Raw genomic sequence first — 13,878 nt, forward strand, 5'->3', positions numbered from 1 at the left:
TTCTTTCTTTATTTTCTGAGCTTGAAAATAGAGACCTACAATTTCTTCCTTTTCTTTTTAATACCACGTCGGTGGCAAACAAGCATACGGGCCGCCTGATGGTAAGCAGTCACCGTAGCCTATGGACGCCTGCAAATCCAGAGGTGTTACATGCGCGTTGCCAACCCTTTATAAACCTGTACACTCCTTTTTTCAAGAACCCCATACTGTATACCCTCGGAAAAACCTCGGCAGGGAGCTCATTCCTTGCGTAGCGTGTCCCGGCATTTTGCCACGGCTCATGGGAGCTTGGGGTCCACTTGGCAACTAATCTCGAGAATTGGCTTAGGCATTAGTTATTTTTACGAAAGTAGCTGCCATCTGACCTTCCATCCTAGAGGGTAAACTAGGCCTTATTGGGATTACTCCGATTATCTCGACCGATGTTTTCCATCACCGAAAAGCGACTGGTAAATATCAAATCGTATTTCGTACATAAGTTCCGAGTAACTCATTGGTAGTATAAGTCACCCCAGAACGTTCTAGTATAAGTCACCCCATAAAGAGTAATATTTTACATTCATAATTTAAAGTAGGAAATATAGGTATATGTACAAAAATTCTTCGTCATTTAAGCTAAATAAAATAAACGTCACGAATCGTACAGTCAGCCAAGAAAGTGGTTTACCACTGTTCGACTCTATTTGTAAAGTAATAGATTCGAAAAATGGTAAACCACTTTTTTGGCTGACTGTACCTGGCTCAAATGCCCCCATCACACTGGCAGCGTTACCACGCTGAATGGCCAATGAGATCTATTGGTCCAGGTACGATCCGGACCGAGGGTCGCACCCTCTCTCCCTCAGCCACCGACCCAAATCCCTTAGGAAGTCCTTCGCCTCCAAAGCCCAAGGTCCCGCAGTCTCAAAGTCGAACATTGGCTCCAGGGCAGAGTACTTGGCATGTTTCATTTTGGCTGCATACTCCGCGGCTGACCCAGCGGACCTGTACATAAATTAAGTTTCACATCTGTCTGATCCTGAGTTTACTCGGTCACAAGGATATTTGGCAATATTAGTACTGTTTGAATACGATCTCCGAGTCGGATTGTATAAAAAGATCCGGAGCACGACAATCTGCTCCCAAGATTTCCCTCGTTATTGTTTCAGCCTTCCACATCGCGCACTTTTAAGCACTGCCACATTAACAGCTCCAAAATGTCTTATCTCGTCACTCTTCTATTCAACTTATGACATTTTGTCGCAGATCATGTTGACACTTTTAAGAAGCTGGATTTATATTTCCAACGCTAAACGAGCGCATGTTTTGCACGAACCAGTGAAAAATGATACCCGATGTTTTTCTTCATTCCTCATGGTTGAGTGTTATGATGGTCAATCAACATATCGCTGATATAAAGCGATATGTTGATTGACCATCGTAACACTCAACCAATACAACAATACATTACCAAAAATGAAAACAAAATAAAAATATATTCACGGGACCTAGGTGCGTGGTGTGGTAAGCCAAATGTCAGAAAAAAGAAGACGAAAAAATACATTGCTGGATCGTCTATAGCAATGGCTCGGTAAGCTTGTGAAAATAAGAATCCAGCGGATGGCGTTATCGAACTGCAGAATGTTTCTATTAGAACATACGTGTATGCTCCTTACTATACGTGTACCTATGCTCCTTACTATACGTGGAGCGCAGTCAATGGGTTCGTGAGACGTTTTTAAGGTGAGTGTTGCAGCGAGCGACGTTCAGGCAAATACATCAGTCGTGTTTTTTTATTGGACAAGATAAACATTTGACCACAATCTTAGGTTAAGAAGAAATACCAGCTGAGCCCTTTTTTAGATTCGAGAATATTAAGGTAAGTCTCTCCGTCGCGACGGTGAAGGCTCCTAAAATTAGTGCGATAAGGACAACTGCAGCTTAAGCGAAAAATCCTGCGTAAAAATCTCAGACCTCGAGGTTTTTCTCCTCTCAAACTTAACCAATCGTAACGAAATTTTAGGAACGGAATTAGAAAGAAATTATCTGTGCCTGATAATTTTAATTTTCGCGTTTATTGTTGCCGATTTTGTATTATGCTAGGCGTGTGTTTACAGCGCATTTATTTGGCCATTTTAGCGCTTTTTTAAATAACCTAGTTCTTATAATAAACCAGAATCTCAAAAAAAAGCTAAAAGTACAAATGCAGGTACTGATAATATTGAACTCATAAAAAAAAACTCTAGGGCCAAAATCCAGAGATGAAAATGTCGAGAACGTTTATATGTAAAAAAAATTACCACTAATGTTTCCTTTTAACGAAAAATAATATAAGCAACGCTTACTGGCGTGCGACGGATTTTAGCTATAATGGCACCCGCGTACGGGCGACCGATCCGTGCACCCGCACCAGCTAGCGTGTTGCATTTGCGATATAGTAAAATAATAAATTATGTAGGTACTTTGCAAAAAGGTACAAACCTAATATGTGTGAATACCAGAACTAAACAGCGTGGAAAATAATCCAATATCTCTAATAAAACCCTGATTCCTGTGAAACATCCCACGCAAATCTCCAGAAGGATAGATTTGATACATTTTTTCCATTTAGAAATCCTCTTGTTCGTTTTTTAATTTCCTGCCTATACGAAGATGAATTTTCAGTCGGAACGCCATTTTCGTATTACATGCATGCGGAGTTTTAGGATTTGGGAGAATAATCCGAACGGAATTTGGAAATGATTTTATGAACGTCACTGTTTAGTTATAACTCGAGATATTTGAACGACATACTAGCCTAGTTGGTGGTGACCGAGCGTACGATTTTTTTTCGAATCCTGGTAAGGCCATTTATTTCTGTGTTTATCACGAATATTTGTTTCTGCGTTATTGATGTTTTTTGTGTATTTATCTATATAAATATGTATTGTTTTTGATGTATTTATATATGTATTGATACGGATAATGTTAGAAGGTTAATTTAACTCATGTTTACCCTGGTAAAACTAGAATTATCCAAGCCATTAGGGTATCTTCCGAAATATATCCAGGTATAGTTGAGTTTACTTAAATTCGGGCTTTACCCAAAAGGCTTGGGTAATACTAGGTATACCCAGGTAAACTCAAGTTTACTTGGAGGTAAGAACCTATACCACGTGATCATCATACAAAAATATAACGTTTTCCACTTTTATATATTTTCCATTCCCCATGATTTTTTTTTTGTATGTTATTGACGCAATGAAAAACTAGGTTTATAGGTTTTCCTTTTTTTTTCAAAATTTGCAATACAAAAAAAAATCATTCTTTAAAAGCTAAACCTATAAACTTAGAAAATATTATGCTGAAGCCATCGACATAAAAATCAAAGTGATTTGTTAAGATTTAGTTAGTGGAAAACGTTCTGTCCCGAAATAGAATTTTATGGAAAAATTACCGTTTTTTCGTTAGATTCTAAAATTATAATCGCAATATATTTTTTTTCAGATTTGAAGCTACACAAAAAATATTTTGGCAAAACTATTTGTATCAAAATAGTTTTACTCAACAGTAGATGTTTTAATTTGATAAGTACCTTTTTCAGAAATATCATCGTGATAAATTCAATAAATGACTCATCAAATAAAGATACAGTCAGATGCAATATCGAAAACAGATCAAAACGCTCGTAGCATTGTTGGTTGCTGATTGCATATGCATTTGCAAAATAAAGAAAATGACGTTTCATTTCTAATACAATAACAAGCTAACAGACTGTAACAAGGGATCCCAGTAAAAGCATTGAAGGTATGGAAACAGATATATACGTAGTTATTATTTTACACTCAGCTAGTGCTGTGCCTGCGGGAAAAGTTCCCTTAACGGGAATATTGCTTACGATCCTACTTACACACAAAGAGGGGACTATTCTATAAGATCATGGTAAGCGTTATGGTAATCGTGACACTGAACACTTCAACACTTTGTTTAATATGCGAAAATACATAAAAATATATTATATGGATTTCTAGATTAGTTATATTCACATTAACTTTGAGAATATATTTAATTTACAATTGGGAATAAAAAATATAATTAAGGTGAGGTAGGGGAATTGCGCCATGCCGTCTAAGTGCGCCTACCTTGAATTTATCGAAAACTGCTTATATACTACTAATATTACTAGTATTCTACAACACTTAGACTCTAAGAGTGTTGTAGAATACTAGTAATATTAGTAGTACATAACCAGTTTTCGATAAATTCAAGGTAGGCGCACTTAGACGACATGGCGCACTTCCCCTACCTCACCTTATTTCAATGGTAAAACATGAATCCTCTGTTTGGTGCAGAAAAACAAAATACAGCAATTACCGTGCATATTAATGAGAATAATTTCGGTAACGGTTAGGTCCCAGCTTTTAGCCATGGCTCATGAGATGGAGTCTGGCTTGGATGGTCTTGGCAGCGAATCTCATAAATAGACATAAGCACTAGTTTTTACAACAGCGACTGCTATCTGACCTTCCAAAAGTTCCAACCCAGAGGTAAAATTGTATTTATCAAATAATATTTCGTATATAGATTCCAAAATGCTAATTATTACGTCGGGGGAGGGGGTTCAACGCTACTCAGCTACCTCAGGTATGAAAATCACTCGCTCATACCGCTATGCTGCCAACGCTCTACCCGAGATCATCATAATTTAAGAGCCTGGCTCTTGTCGGTGGAGCAGATGCCAGTTTTCGCAGTCGAGGACCAAGTTCTTCAAGTCTCTGTAAGACAACATTTTATTTTTCCTACCGGGACCGATACCGAAAATATTCCTTAAGACACCACATTTACTTTACAGTACGTATGGTGCTACTTTCCCGCACACGTGCGGGAATGAGTACTTTCCATGCCGCATGTCGAAACTTTAAAGAGCCATATGTACTGTAAAACGTTGTGCGATACCCGTGCAAATAGATGATTCGCAACTCGTGTCGAATTCTCCCTTCGGTCGTGTTTTAATTTATATTTTCTTACCGGGAAAATTACCAAACATATTTCCGTAATGCCCACCACTACGGTTGTGGCAATCATAATAACACTTGTTGTTGTATTTCTGTTTGTGCATCGGCGATTGATGTTACCCGCGACTGCTTCCAAGTTAGATGGGCTGATATAGTTTAAACCCAACGCTAAGCTAACAGCCGTTTGACTGTATTGGCAGTGTTTCTATTTAAAGCTGATGTTTGCAGGTCTACATATTTCCATTCTAGTTTTAGCACTAGCAGTGAACTAGGTAAATATCCACCAATAGAACTGCATAGTAATAAGTAGATATGCACGCACACATACATATAGTTAGATTTGGATCCAAATTAGAGATAGCGCTCAGAAATTAGTTTCCCCAAAATGCCTACTTCAAGAGGGCTCTCTTTCCCTATATACTTTACTCTTTGACATGAACCAGGTTTTCCTCACAAACTTAAAACAATAGAATCAATAAATTAAACATGAACCGTTATACAAACGCGTTCGAAACTTTTTGAATTTCGAATTAAACACGTCGATAGAGTCAGAAAAGCGTTCCGTTCAACCGCACTTAGGAAAACCATAACTACATTTTAAAACTCATTCAATTTTGTACCTTGTCTCATATTAATAAGGTGCATATTTCAATGGGATTTTAAATGGAGTTACTACTTTTGTCGCAATCGTAGTGAAGTCTGCAAGAAACAATCTGTGACTGGGAAGTCTTAACTTGCAGCAAACTTCAGACATGTGGATGGAAGTTTCCTTGTCTCTGAAATTTCAAGGCAAATATAAATTTTAAAGCTATGTTCGAGCGGTGCAGTTGGGAATATTGAACCTATAGAAGAAGTTATTAGGTGTTTAAACTTACAGAGTCCCCGGCAAGCTCGGCCGAATTTCACCTTCCCATACAAACGGAGTTTCGTTCTGATTTTAAAACTGTGTGTTGGATGGTAATGAAACTTCTGTCGCGTATCACTCCAGCTGGGCGACCGCGGGGTGAGGTGCCAGCGGGGGGCAGCCGAAGTGATGACGTGACCTACTAGCCACCGCGGCAATGTTAAGGGGCCATCCAGGGGGTAACGGAGCCGAGCCATTGCCGCGGTGGCTAGTAAGTCACGTCATCACTTCGGCTGCCCCCCGCTGGCACCTCACCCCGCGGTCGCCATGCTGGAATGGTACGCGACAACAGTGCAGATGCAGTTCCATGAGGTATATCTATGCCTGTTATTAGTTAGGTACATAGCTCCAGCTTATAAAACAAATAAAATAGAGCAAAAACAGGTTTTGTATGAAACTCTCTTAAATCTTAAAATTTTCGCATTTTTGAATGATGGTATCGGAAGCTACATAAACTAATTACAGCCCTAGATATAAGGTTTATATCTAGGGTTGTAATTAGTTTAAGTATAAGCCCTAGATATAGGTATTACAGGTTGGGCTAAAAAAACCGCTGCCTAATTATCTTGATCTGATCGAACGTTTAAACTAATCCACATACAGAACCCCTAGTGTAAATTTATTTGATAGCGTGACGTAACGTACGCGTCTGCGTTAAGTCTCAGTTTGTATGGGATTTAGATACAGCGCGCCAAGCGGGACGTTTTGGAAACTCAAAATCCCATACAAAATGAGACTTGACGCAAAGGCGTACGTCACTTCGTTATCGAATAAATGTACACTAGGGGTACAGATAGAAGAAGACGAATAGACGGACGACGGACATGTCAAAATCGTAAAGGTACTGTGTAGACTACGGATTAATACGGAAAGTGCATTTCAGATGACCAAAACTACAAATATCAGTAACAATGAAAACTAGAAAGAGTATCAATGAATACGTAAAACAAAATACGAGGCAAAGGTTTTTCCAACACGCCTTACTTCCACTAGACGGCATCCATTCACTACATAGATTACCTTCCTTAGAAACAGCATTTTAAATCATTGATGACTCGTCCTCACAATGTTGTTGACGCTTATATTCGGCCTCACATCAATGGACGCTGGAATGTACACTATCTAGCTATACTCAATGAAATATATATTCATAATTTTAAATCTTACACCGTTTCATACCAAAGGTCATATCCCCGGAACGGTTTTTTGTTATATGACATATTTTTTAGTTATATGCACACAAGTCGTGAATTTGGATGCAAATTAACTGGAGTGAAATATATTTTTAAAATACTCGGGAATTCTATCTAGGGTCGACAACGCACACACCCTCTGAATTTGCAGGTGTGCAGGCTACGGTGATATAAAGTGAATAAAATACACTGTAAAACTCTACCAGTCAACCTTTAGGCAAAGCAGGTAAGAAGTAGGCGGTGCAAAAACATGAGGTATAGATGATACAATTAGGTACCTGTACGAACACAATACAATCATAAGAAATACACAAACATAAACATACATGTATATATACATAATATTGATACAAATACATACACATATATACATATGAAATCAGATGAACTTACAAACCAGAAACTCTAAGTTTTTCCAGTATAATCCCTCTAGTGTGTAGTGATCTTTTGTTCGGTATGAAAAACGAACTGAACGCACTGAGCCGTATGCGAGATATGTACGAGTCTGTCGGACAGTATTGTACTATGTTCTTTCGGCTGTTTTCAAGATAACACGTAATGCGAGAAGCTTTGTGAATGTGTTTTCTGACAAGGACCCATTTCTGTTGATGTTCTGTGATGTTTAATTTTTTTTTTATACTACGTCGGTGGCAAACAAGCATACGGCTGACGGTAAGCAGTATTCGTAGCCTATGTACGCCTGCAACTCCAGAGGAGTTACATGCGCGTTGCCGACCCTAACCCCCTCCCACCCCTCGTTGAGCTCTGGCAACCTTACTCACCGGCAGGAACACAACACAATGAGTAGGGTCTAGTGTTATTTGGCTGCGATTTTCTGTAAGGTGGAGGTACTTCCCCAGTTGGGCTCTGCTCTAGATCTGGAATGACATCCGCTGTGCTGTGCCCTACCACACAGAGCGAGATGACATTCACAATGCCCATACCTCTCTTTCTTTAGGGTTCTGTTGTAGTTTCAGAGATACATAGATGAAATCTTTATTCAACCACAACTTACATGCTTTGTGACACAAACAATAACAAGAGACAAAAAGAAAACTGACTAGAGACAAAAAGAAAACTGACTAGAGACAAAAAGAAAACTGACTAGAGACAAAAAGAAAACTGACTAGAGACAAAAAGAAAACTGACTAGAGACAAAAAAAAAGGTAACACACAATTTGACACTAATAGCAATAACAATTAAGTACATGTAATTTTTTTTTAGATTAGTAGAGGGTCATGTGTTGTGGTAAAAAATAGGCGCTGACTCAGCATAAATGCTGCGGAGTCCACATCATGGATCTTCTGTCGGAACCTTAAAACCTACACTAATGTTTGTCTATCATATACTAATTCTATATTTCTATAAAATTTCTAGAATCGTTATAGTCCTATTTAGTGTATTTAGATTAAGGCCTAAAAACCTGACGCAAAGTCATTGTGGTCCATGCGTGTTGGGCTCCTTTGCATTTGTACGAGCGAGTTTTTAATAGTTTCTAGTGTAGGATAAGTTAAGTTTAATGAAAGTATATCGTAATCAAATTCATCTACACGTCATAGGTAAAAAAAAACAGTGATAAGCTAAAAATAAAAATAAAAACTGTGTAAAAAATCAAAATATTCATAGTAATTATGTACGTCGTTATCAAATAAGTATTCTTTAAATTAGACAAAAGAGTATGTTTATTGTTACACTAAATTCCCATCAACTTAGCAGTTCATGTAGGATGTAAGTACGGCATACCACATTCACCGCTGAGCTACGCGTCGTAGCCGATAACATAGGTTTCCCGGTATGTAGAGGAAATGCTTCGTAGAGGCAAAACGACAATGTGTCGTGATTAGCGCTGAATGGGTTAAGTGCAGTACAAAATTACTGTATATTAAATATATACGGGGTGTGGCCTGTAACATGAGCAAACACTTAAGGTCTTAGCACATTGTTACAACTCAACAGCCACTCGACTCAAAATTAAATATTGAAATTAAAGCCTTATCTTGTATGTCCTATAGTACAATTTTAAAATTTAGGTAACTGTCGGGTGGTCTACGCGTCGTCCACTCGTCGTCCACTAAGGTGAACCAAAAGTGAGTTGAGTTGGTGTGGAATTGGTATAGTGTGCGAAGACCTTTAAACTGTAGACTGAACTTCTCAAACTGACCAACATTTGTTCAGCGACTTTCAAAAATTATGAAGATTTTAGACCTATTTTTCATACAAATTAAATATTAACTTCAATGTACGCTGTCATCTGTGTAATTAACGTTGCTTGTCGCGCTTCAAACTTAACAAGATTCGCTATACATTGCGTCGTAGAATAAACTTTAAAGTATGCTAAAAATCAAAATACAAGTTATTTTTAAAAGTCGCTGTTCAAAATGTTGGTCAGTTTGAGGAGCACAGCATACGGTTTCATTTTTTGCTCGTGTTACAGGCTACACCCGGTATATATTGTGTGTGTTAAAATAATAATAATATGTTTATTTCGTAAAAAACATGCAGTTTTACAAACTTAACTGCTAATCTTAAATTAAAAAGATTTCTTGAGTTAAGAAGTCTAGGTGTGTAGAATTATATACAATAAGTATATTGTTACAAGATAAGAATTAAATTATTTTCTCATTTTAAGCATGTTTTTCTTTATAATGTATCTAATTTGCCCACATGTTAGACCTTCTAATAAGTTATATAACTTAAACTTACTTTAACTTAGTTATATATATTTACTTTACCAATGTGATCGACACCTGAGATATAGACACTAAAGTTTTTTTTTAACTTACCTACTTACATTATTCATAAGATTCCTCTTTGGACGTGTAATCTTAATGTCTGATATAAATATGCGAAGACAAGTCTCATCTGAGTTGAGCAAGAACCTCTAACGTATCTGTTTAGGGACCAGCACCAAAATATACCTTTTAAAACACCATTTAACTAGTATACTAGAATGTCGTTTACGAACGCTACCTCTTAGATTTTTTTCTAAGAATGCTTAGTTATGTTATAACATTGTTAATGTTTAAACTCTTGAAATATCATTACCGTTAGCAACCATTATAAATAGCTTTCTCCATAAAAAAGTAGTCCTCATTTTCCTCTCTTACATAATATTGACATTTTAGAATATTTTTTTAAATATTTTGATGTATATTAACCATAGCATATTTTTGTTTTATTATAAAAATTAGGAGCGAAAAACAAATTTCATACAAAATTTTAAATGCTTCTAACTCCTATAATAATTAAATATTCGAAAAAAACAAACGTAGGCGCATAGCTGTGGTTGATGTACAACAAATTGTGTCAAAGTATTTTCAATAATGTTAATATTCAGAGAGAAAAATGTGAACTACGTTACGTACGTTTACGTTACGTTTACGGTACGTTTTTAATTTAAGATTAGTAGTTAAGCTAGAAAAATGCATGTTTTTTTGGTATGAAATAAACAGATTAAATTTTAATTTTTTTTTTTTATGAAAAGGTGATTTCGCTAGGGTAGGTACTTCAATTTCGTTTTAACTACGTTACGAGTTTTCGCCCGGGATGAAATTAGCCCTGGCCTGCGTTCTACTAGTATCACAATTTTGCTAAGGTATCAGCACCCCTAGTGTAAATTTTATCGACATCATAACGTGACGAACGCGTTTGCGTTAAGTCTCATTTTGTATAGAATTTTGAGTTTCCAAAACGTCCCGCTTGGCGCGCTCTTTCTAAATCCAATACAAAATGAGACTAAACGCAAACGCGTACGTCACGTTTCAAAATCGAATTTATTTACACTAGGGGTACCTACAGTACCCCTAGTGTAAATATTTTCGACAGCGAAACGTGACGTACGCGTTTGCGTTAAGTGTCATTTTGTATGAGATTTTTGACTTTCCAAAACGTCCCGCTTGGCGCGCTGTTGAAAAACCCATACAAAATGAGACTTAACGCAAACGCGTACGTCACGTTTCGCTATCGACTAAATTTACACTAGGGGTACTGATCTCGCGCCTGCTAAAGAATAGTTATTATAAAACTGAATAACTAGAATATAGAATAGGTAGCTACGAAACTGAGACACTATTTGTGACTTCAAAACATAAAGTTATACGAGGGTGACGGTTGTCATCGGCACGATACAAAAAACTATTAGGAAGAAATTGTGCGGTACAAACGTTTCAGTAACAATAACTGACCATTGCTACCGTTATAACGTTGCACTAAGGTCTACAATTGTTCTGTTAACGAGTATACTGCGGACCGAATAGTTATTAAGAAACTGAATAACTAGAATATAGAATAGCTACAAAACTGAGACACAATTTGTGTCTTCAAAACTTAAAGTTATACGAGGATGACGGTTGTCATCGGCACGATAAAAAAAACTATAGGAACACATTGTGCGGTACAAACGTTTCAGTAACAATAACTGACCATTGCTACCCTTATAAAGTTTCACTAAGGTCTACAATCGCTCTGTTAACGACTATAGTACGGACCGAATAGTTATTATAAAACTGAATACCTAGAATATAGAATAGCTACAAAACTGAGACACAATTTGTGACTTCAAAACATAAAGTTAAACGAGGGTGACGGTTGTCATCGGCACAATACAAAAAACTATTAGGAAGAAAGTCTGCGGTACAAACGTTTCAGTAACAATAACTGACCATTGCTACCCTTATAACGTTGCACTAAGGTCTACAATCGCCCTGTTAACGACTATACTACGGGCCCTGCTCCTAGTATTTCCGCCTCAACCACCCACCGGCTTTTATAAATAAGAATAAATTTGACGTTAGAAACGTCGGACGTAAGTTGCAGTGACGGGTATATTTCCCTCGGCTTCTCTTGTATTTTCACCGAGTGCTTACGGATTGCTTGTGAAGCGAGTTGGCGTGAGGATTTGTGTCAAATTACGTTATGTAATTGCTGTTAGACTGACACTTTTTCTGCGCGTATATATTCGTTTTTTTAGCATGTGTGACATGTCACGCGTGTGTCACTCCGCTGTCATCACAAGCGATGAAGATATGGAGTGTGGAATAAAAGGAGGAACATCTCTATGTATGAAAAGTGTCCATCAAAAAACATTAAATAGGCGGCGCCACAATACACCCAAATAAAATGTCATAGACCTAGTATTTGTATAGATGTGCTATACGCGTGCGCCCGTGAGGGACAGAACATACGCAATGCGACAAAATTAAAAACACATTTTGACATTCCTGACAACATACCCAAAACAACCTACGTAATTTGGTCGGGTTATTTGTTGCCCCTCCCCCATTTCATCTCTATATTATTATACCTCTATGGTTCATGTAATCCATGAGCCTACCTAGCGCCACCGGAGATATTAGGAACTATTATTTAAATCTGAAAGCTGGTCACTTTTGCAATAGAAAATAAGAAATAAGAAATTTTCCTCCTTTTAATTCCACACTTGTTTTGCTAATTCAAAATGTGTCATAAAATATGTAGCGAAGTGAATTTACTCGTGTAGTTTTTTATTTGTACATTCTATTTTGTGATATCCTGTAAATAATAAAATTGTACGAGAAAGTTCAAAGCGTTTCTGTTTCTGCTTATGCAAAAATGCTTTTTTATGTCTGGCTGTTTTTAGGGTTCCGTAGTCAACTAAGTAGAGCTTAAGAAAGACATTAAATGAAAACTATAGCGGACATGATCAGTTTAGCTGTTTTTGAGTTATCGCAAAAAGTTTTCCCTTCATAGTAAAAAGACTTAAGTACTTTAATTAGGTACTGATTATGCAAATTTGCCTATTTGTTTAACTCGGGTGAAAGGTACCGTTTCATCCCTTGGTTAACAATTTACCATACTTTAAGCTCCAGTTTAGCTTATTGTGACGGTAGAGTAACTACGGAACCCGTTGGAATTGAGCGTGGCCCGACATGCTCTTGGCCGGTTTTTCTTTATTACAGGTATCATATTTATTAACAAATTCTTGTGATTTTTTCTGAGCTGTTTTGATAATTACGAGTATACCTAACGTACCTACATTACAGATCTTTTTCGATTCCGTTTTTGACGTGGTGGAGCCATGGGGTTCCGCGAGGTCTACAGCTTATTTATTTATCGTATGGCTTCGTTACATGTCACTGGATATAAAACGGTAGAGAGTATAAATTATAGTAAGTAACAACTTAAAATTTAAAATTTCGCCCTACTCAGGTAAGCCACCGCTTCTTCAGCCAGGGTATTGAAGTCGTTGACTTGGCCCATGTATTTTGTGAGGGGACATTCCATTACTATGTGATCGATGGTCTGGTCTGGATGCCCACACTCGCAGGCAGGAGAGGCGCTCCAGCCCCATTTATGCCAGTGATGTGCGCAGTTACCAATTCCGGTTCTAAGGCGGTTAAGGGCTGACCATACACGACGGGGTTCTTTGAAGCCGGAGGGAGGTGTTTGAGGTGTGAGAGGTCTACAGCTGAGAGACCATAAGTAAATAAGTACCGACCGAGTGGCTCTGTGAAAAAAAAAAACTTAGCTAAGTTCGTAGAACTCCCGATATAAGACGAAATTGGCAAAAGCTATGAAGCTTAACTTACGTTAGTTTATAGCTTAACTTTTCTTTTAATAAACTGTCACATGCCAGACTTAGTATCGCACCCGCTTCGAGCATCGAACACTTAGCAAAAAGTAATAAATCGCAGCCGTATATTCTTGTAGCTCTCTTTAACACGTTCATATCATTGAGACAGATCTATTTTTATCTGGCTAAAGCCCAGACTGAAAAATGAATTGTTAAAACTCACAGGTTTGCAATGATTTCGAATATTTTTATCAACC

Source organism: Cydia pomonella, chromosome 13 (genome assembly GCF_033807575.1).
Source record: "Cydia pomonella isolate Wapato2018A chromosome 13, ilCydPomo1, whole genome shotgun sequence".
Taxonomy (NCBI): domain Eukaryota; kingdom Metazoa; phylum Arthropoda; class Insecta; order Lepidoptera; family Tortricidae; genus Cydia; species Cydia pomonella.